Below are 8,617 nucleotides of genomic sequence, written 5' to 3'. Positions count from 1 at the left end.
AACATCTGTCCTGCAGGCAACCAAAACCTGAGTTCCTTTTACTTAAGACCCACTGTGAAACATCAAAACACATAAACATGTGATAGTCAAACCACTGGCTGCCTTTTCATGACCCAGAACAGTACTCCTGGCTTCCTGAACAGACTCCTCATGGCCTCTACCATTGCCACAACTGTGACTGTCAAAGACACAAAGGAAATATGCCCACCAACGCAGTCCTTTCTTCTTTGTGTGTGATTTGCAGATATCTATTTTACTTTGAGCTCTGGGAATAGTCAGCTCTACCAAGTCTCTTACTGTGAGTAGCAGACTCACCTATCCAGATGCAGCCTCCAACATAAAGGCATAGTAAAAAGGCAGTGTACTACTAGGAGAAGTTCCTGCTTCTCCTGCCATGAAAGGCTGCACGTACAACATGCACTCCAGCCTCACTGCACATACTTATCTTAGTCAAATGTTTCCGTGAACAAGAATTACAGTTTGGGATCTCAGGCACAGGAGAGATTTGAATAATATCTTGAATATTGCTTCCATTGTACATATATCAGTAATTATTATTCTACAGACAGACTGAAACAGGTCTTTGTGCCATACTAAAACCAAATACTTTCTACAAACCCAGGCAATCAAGTATACGGAAAAATCCTCAGCACAGACTACTGCAACTGGATCACTGTATAATAGAAACTAGATTTTACTTTACTGTTCTCTGCTGTATTTCAGACAACACCTGTCTTACCTGTGACATGAATCTTGAAGGTGAGTTTCTGGCCAGCAGCCTCGCAGCTGTACTCCCCTGCATCTTTCTTCTCCACCTGGCTCACCACCAGCCGATGCTGTTTGCCCTCTGACTCCACCTTGAACTTCTTGCTCCAGGTGATCAGTTTCCCCTCCTTGTACCACTTCACCTCCGTCTTCTTCTGGGCCACCTCGCAGCTCAGCGTGGCATTTTCTGTTGGTGCAGCCTTCACCTCCTTGTCTACCTTGTCCTTGTTTGTAAACACGTCTTCTTTCTCTGCAGGGACATCACAACAGTCACACCGTTTTGCTGTAGTCTGTGGCAGAGCTTACTCCAGTTCCCTGTTTTCACTATACTTGCCCTTCACAGGGAGCATCGTGATGCCTCATTAAGAAAGGAAAATACCTTCCCTTCTATTTTGCCTTGGGAAATGATAGGCATATCATATCATATCATATCATATCATTTCATATCATATTACATCATATCACAAAGCTAAACATTTCGCAGTCTGATAGCAGATTTGGACATGAGATTTAGAACACCTGCATGCACTGCTGAACCTCCTCCCTTCTATTTTTTTCTTCTCATATCTCTCTACATTTCCAGTAAATCAGAAGGGAACGGCCCTCTAGAACAGGTTGCCCAAGGAGACTGTGGATGCTCCATCCCTGCAGGCATTCAAGGCCAGGCTGGATGTGGTTCTGGGCAGCCTGGGCTGCTGCTTGGCAACCCTGCACATGGGAAGAAGGGGGTTGGAACTGGATGAGCACTGTGGGCCTTTGCAACCCAGGCCATTTATCAGTCTGATTATTGGCATTTTCCACCTCATTGTGTCCTTCAAATTTTGTAACCAGATCTCTTCAAACACCTCCCCTTTTCTCACTCCTTGCATGCCCGGTGTGCGCTTGCACTGTAACCCTGCAGACACCAGCTGACTACAAGAGCTGCACAAGTTACCCTCCTTGCCTATGGTTTGTTGCAGTAATTCATTCCTGGATGGAAAAGCACATGTAGAAAAGTGTTGCTATGACACTAGATGACAAAGAAAGTCCTATAGCCAAAATGTTTTGCACCAGAGAGGCTGTCAGTTGATCCTCCAAATGCAAGACATACCAAATGAATCGTTCCTTTATCTCTGGGATTCCAAGCATTTTCTCACCTCTGACTTTCACTTGGAATGTTGCTTTGTCATCTTTTGTTTCACAGCTGTAGCTCCCTTGGTCTTTCAGGGTCACATTTTTGACCATGAGCTTGCGCTGCGTCCCCTGGGAGATGATGGTTGTCCTCTGGTCCTGCTTCACCTCTGTTTGATCTTTCTTCCATACGACAGCTTCACTTGCAGCTGACACCTCACACACCAGCTCCAGGTCTTCAGAAGGACTGATGGATATTTCTGGAGTCGTTTTGGGCTTGTTGACAAAATTAATGGATTCATCTGAAGAGAAAAAGAGAAAGTGGTTTACATCCTGACTCAGGCTTATTCAGCACAGCATGAAGATACAGTTAGAACTGATTGTAATGTCTATGCTCATTACATCTGGGGGATCGAGTTTCACCTCTGGAGGTACTCACATACAAACATCTGCTTGATTCTCCTGTGTAAGGAAAGAGTAAGTTCTATGCAGACAGTTCTTATTTCTTCTAATCAATTCAGTATTCTGCACATGTTCTTCTGAAGCTAAAATGAAGGCAGCTAAGTAACGTGTTTGCAATGCATGAACAAACCTATTCAACACCTTGTCTCTAAGCTAACAAGCAGCGTTTGATGAGCACATCAGTATTTCATGCCCTTCATTCCATCCAGACACAACCTGCCTGAGGAGCAAGCTGATGGCTGTCAGCTACAGGCAGACCTAGCTTAGTATTGCATTTCTTAGAGCAACAACTGTTGCTTTCAGTCACTGAATATACCAAGGCCAATTGCTATGCCAGGCACATTTATGGCAGCAGTGAACAAATAATGCATTAAAAATTGTAATAGACAGGAGCCATCTATTCTTTTAAAACTAGGTGACCAAAGAAGAACAGTCCCTCTAGAGTCAAGCTGTTAAGAACTAATAGCATCAATCAATAACACATAGATAGATAACTTCCCTGCCCTAAGACAGGTGCTGCCTGTGACCATTAGGTGCTCCTAATTAAGCCCTCTTGATGGCTTTTTTGTCTGAGCCATGTGACATTTTGTGATAGGAGTTACTGCTAGTGTTCCCTTCACCCTACACCAAAGTAGGAGGTATCCATTCTCAGGGAATCATGCAGGCTTCCTCTGGATTTGATGCTCAGAGACAGCCCCAGAACTTTTAAAATCTTAGCTTAGCTCTCATGCAATAATGTTCATCAAACAGTGCAACATGCCCCCTGGTAAAATCCATCAGGGCCACATCTCCACAGTTCCTGAACATCTTCAGGGATCCCACCACCTCCCTGGGCAGCCTGTGCCAGTTAATTCTGTGGGCAGACCTGCCAGTATGAAATATTATGCTAACATGACAAACAGAGAGAAGAAAAGCAAAATTCAGACTAGCTGACAAGCCTTGGCAGGAAGTTCTGCTCTCCATCAATTTAGTCCCATTATTCAGTTCTCTTTGGAGCTGTCTCCATGCCTCTCTGGAGTTTGTTCTTTGAGAAGAAGCAATTAAGTAAGCTCTCCAATGCCAAAGTGCATACACTACTCTAGGGCTTTGTTGTTTCTCCATGGATCAACAAGGGAGACAAGCCAGCAGAATATGATGAAGAGCCTCATGCATACTCAGTGTAAAAGAAAAAAAGGCAACTGTTGCTGGGAAGAAGGTGCATTTGCATTTGTGTCATCTGCAGAGGGTACTGCAGAAATGGAAAGTCTTCCACTGGAGCAAACAAAGGGCTCTCATTTATTGCAATCAAGGCCCAGCGTGTGGATCTCAGAGATCAGACCTAAACCCTGCAGCAAAACAGAGACCTGCGTGGGAAAGTTCAGTTTCTCTCTACATCTGTGTCAGAAAAAGCCCACCATGGAATGACAGCTAAGGAAACATCCCTGTGACTCTTCACAGGTCTCTTCTACATTTGGGATCACTGCTACAAAAAGAGCTGTTGACATCATCTCTCGTGGCCACCCTGAGAGAAGAGCAGGAAGGCTGGGATGCTCTTTTTCCTATCTTTCCCTTGACTTCCTCTATATCTTAGGGACGAATCACAGGAGACAACACAGAAATTAAATAGCTATACAAAGCAGATTGGCCAGTTCAAGTCAAAACAGCCACTGAAAACACCCCAGATGCTGTCTGACAACAGCTGGACTGTCGGGGAGTCAGGTGAATGCAGTCTGCTGGCCCTGGGCAGGAAGAGGACAGCCCAGACTGTCACATACCTTTCACTGAAAGCTAATAGAGCATTTTATCCCCCTCACAGATGCACTGACAACTTCCAGCATCATCCATTGAGACGCTGTGAATTTTCAGGGTGTGTTTCTTCCCCACAATGTGCAGTTCATATTTTTCACTGGCCTTGAGCTCCTTCCCATCCTTCATCCACTCCACAGTAGCGCCTGTGTCTGAAAGCTCAGCCTGCAGTTTGGCTTCCTCACGCAGCCGAGCGCAGATCTTTTCTACATCTTTGCTCTTATTGGTAAATCTCACTGCAGCACCTGTCAGGAGCAAAGGCCTTGTTATTTCAATTTATATCAGGCTAACGTGGTCAATGTTTGCTGCAACATCTCTGAAAAAGTATCACCTTCTGTTCCTGCACTCATCATTGTGTCAGTGCTGAGCAATTCAAGATATTTCATTTGCTCTTCTTGCCGGATTTACTAAGTAAAAATCAACCAAACATCTCCTTCTACTGATCAGTAATGCTCTAAACATGCTTCTGCAGAGGTTTCCACCCAATGACAAACAGGTCCTCCCATCATGAATGTTTATTTGTTCTATTTTGTCATGCAAATCTGATTGAAAGAGTTATTATTGGAATGATTGCTCCCCTACTTCTAAACTATTCCAGTGCAATCAGAAAGGCTGTCTGAACCTGGAGCTGAAAGTACTGCTCTATGGTGATGCAGTGGTAAACCTGGTGACTGAATGCACTGGCCAATAGCTGTGAACTGCAGACATTCATCAGCTGGCATGAAGCAATCTGGTTCAGATACCAAGCAGCTGGGTAGACTGGCTTACCCTACACTCAGTGCTATCATGTTTAGGTCATTACCAGGACTCACATCAGTCCATGGGATGCAGTTTCAGGTATTTGGTACAGTCAGTGAATGCCTGCAGCCCCAGTTCTAATCATCAGATCACAGCAACTATGCCTTGACTGTAAGAGGAAAGGAGAAGGATCAAAGCAAATACCTCTCACTCTCATCTTGGTGCTGACATCAACATTTTGGGAAAAGGCAAATAACATAAGGATATTCATGTCTCTGTCACAGAAACAGAACTTGTATCATTTTAATGGTAGCTGGAGATTGATAGGAGATAGGAGAACTAGGAATAAGGGAAAGCCTTTGGTGTGTTAATGCACTACTATCCTTAAAGTCAAAGGAAACACCTTTAGGGAACCAACACAGCTGCTCAGCACACACTGACCCATTTCCATTGAGGTTTTTGTGCTTACCAAGGTGCACACTCCCTGGGAATTCCAGAGACGGGCTCTGTCCATGCGCATTGACTGCAGACACTCGGAACTGATCATCAGCCTCTTCAGACAGATTGCTCATCGTGAACTCTGGGACGGGGACATGAGACTTGTGGCACTCACCCAGGTGAAGCCAGTTAGTTTATTGCCTTCCACAATGTAGCCATCGATTGGAATGGGGCTGTGCATCTTCGGAGGGGACCATGCCAGCGTCACTGAGGTTTCTGTTTTATTTTTCACCACGGGGTCAGCTGGGGGCTGGGTGGGAGGTTTTCTGGGAGCTGAACAGAAATAAATACAGAAATATTAGCATAAGGTCATGTAGGCTGGAAAAGACCTTCAAGATCAGCAGACTCAACTTTCAGCATGACCTACTGAGTCCCACCATTAACTAGTGTGATACCTGAGGACATACATGACAAGCTTATTCCTGCAGGTATTTGCATAGTGAATATATTCACCCTCTGGTTGCTTTGGAACATTTTAGAGGTTAAAATCCCATCAGACTTTTTCACTGTGTGCAGCCACTGATACAGGCAGGAGGCTGGGAATTACCTGATGGGCTCTAGTTACAGACTACTGACACAGTAAAGGATTGATTTCATTTCATTTTGGCCATCAGAAAGTTTGGTGTCTGGTTTAAGTCACCCAATTATAATTTAAGACTCCAAGTATAATCATATGGAGAACAGCACATTCAGGAGAACTCATCTCATCTTAATAAACCTGAATGAAATCACAGAATCATAGGATCACAGGAGGGCTTGGGTTGGAAGAAACCTTCAAGATCATCCAGTTCTAAACACCCTGCCATGGGCTGGCTGCCCACTAACCAGCTCAGGCTGCCCATCACCCATCCAACCTCGCCTTCAACACCAAGGACAGGCATCCACAGCTTCTCTGGGCAGCCTGAAATGGAAGCAATGAGCCACATGTTGAAGATACTCAAATATTCATGACTGTAGAGAGAGCCAAATACTCCATACATATTGCCTGCCATATCACCTCCTGGTCTGGACAAATCACACAGGTTTGACTCCATGTTTTACATAGTTAGCATTTTATATTTGTTCCAGTATGGAACTGTACAGCCATAGAATGGCCTGGGTTGAAAAGGATCTCAAAGATCATCCAGTTCCAACCCCCTGCTATGTGCAGGGTCGCCAGCCACCAGACCAGGCTGCCCAGAGCCACATCCAGCCTGGCCTTGAATGCCTGCAGGGATGGGGCATCCACAGCCTCCTTGGGCAACCTGTTCCAGTGCGTCACCACCCTCTGAGCGAAAAACATCTTCCTAAGATCCAACCTAAACCTCCCCTGTCTCAGTTTAAAACCATTCCCCCTTGTCCTATCACTATCCACCCTCATACACAGTCATTCCCCCTCCTGTTTATACGCTCTCTTTCATACTGTTTCATATGTTTCATACTGTTATCATTTTCATGACATTTTATTGTGCAGCACCTTGCACAATGTGGTCTTAATTATATGTGTCCATACAGATAATGTTACTAGTGCTGATAATCAGTGTTTATGTTTGTTGTTTCCTACCCTAGAGCAGGATCACATAGCACACTGCACTGTTCAGCTAGATCTTGTGTTTGGCTATTTTCAACTCTGTTTACCTATTTTTAGATTCTCATGGTGTGCTTCTACCTACACCAGTTTCTTTCTTTCTAAAGCCGATAGGCTTGCTTTTCTCAATAAATAAATAAATAAATAAATAAATAAATAAATAAATAAATAAAAAATTCTTGAAGTCAGCTCAGCCTCAAAAACAAGCATTAACAGGTGTTACAGATGGTAGGAAAGTAAACATTTTTCCAAGGCTGTACAGGAGGACTTCTGAGGCAAAATTCAGCTCATATGTGTATTATCAAACCTGTGTTCTAGTTTTAAAAGGGCATTTTTAGAAGCCTGGTGAGTTATTATACATTTTATCCTTTGTACCATATTCCTTCTCCCCAGAGCAAAATATTACCTGAACATATAAAAGATCTGTTATTTTTTAAAAACAAAAGCATTTTGTTCTTCTGGATTACTAGTTAATCTGTTTACTTGTTTCTCTACTGAAAGAATCTGGATGTTGCTCGCCTTCATTCTTTGTGACAGCATCGATAACGGCAGGATGGTTGGACTTAGAAGATCTTGTAGGTCCTTTCCAACATAGTGATTCTATGATTCATGACTGGCATTGGCAAGACTATCTGCATGGAGCAAAAAAGAATAATCAGTTGTGTCATTGACAAAGCATAAAAAGGTGTAGGAGGCATCTCTTGTAATGCACAGAGTGATGACATGTACCAAAACTGAATTTTGATGTTCTTCTGGACCTTACACAAAGTACAGAACAAAATTGGTCTTATCTATTTTGAAAAATTACAAAACAGCAAGGTTCATGACAGAAGTTGACTGCATTGGTATTAAAATAAACATGAAGTCATTATAACTCAGTCTTAAAGTATTACTCTTTCTCCCCCCGTAATTATTTATCAAATTAAGTAGGTGCAAATATTCTTTCCTCATTCCACAATTTCTTATTAAACACACTCTCAAATTGTCTTCTGCCAGAGACATACAAACAGAACTAAGAGAGAATGGCATGTACTCTACAGAATTTGGGGGGCAAAGGAAGGAAAGATCTTTCAGCTGAGACCATATCCATCTTGTAAGGAAGTCCCTTGAATGGAAGAGTTCCATTTAAAAAAGTCCCTTCCCATCTTTCCTTTAGATCCCCATCAGGTGCTGGAAGATTCCCCCTGAGATATCTCTTCCCCAGGCTCAAGATCCCCAACTATCTAAGCCTATCCTCTTAGGGATGGTGTTCCAGCCCTCTTACCCTCTCTGCAGCCCTCCTCAGCACCTGCTCCAACACCTTAGTGTCCTTTTGTTGAGAACCCGCAAGTATCCCAGGTGGTGTCTCACAAGAGCAGAGCAGAGGGGCAGAATCACCTCCCTTGACCTGCTGGCCACACTTCTTTGATGCAAGCCAGGTATGGCATATCATTGATCTTCTGGGCTGCAAGTACACACTGATGGTCGTGTTGAGTCTTTTATCCACCAGCATTCCTAAATCCTCCTTCTCAGGGCTGATTTCAAGCCATTCACCATCCAACCTACATCTTTGGGATTGCCCCCAGCTCATGTGCAGGACTTCCTAATTGGTCTTGTTGAATCACAGAATCACAGAATCACAGAATTATCCAGGTTGGAAGGGACCTCAAGGATCATGTAGTTCCAACCCCCCTGCCTAGCAGGGCCACCAAA

Source organism: Coturnix japonica, chromosome Z, assembly GCF_054131305.1.
Source record: "Coturnix japonica strain WE chromosome Z, WE-NBRP24, whole genome shotgun sequence".
In the NCBI taxonomy this organism is placed as follows: Eukaryota; Metazoa; Chordata; class Aves; order Galliformes; family Phasianidae; genus Coturnix; species Coturnix japonica.
Note: the sequence above shows the minus strand (reverse complement) of the source record.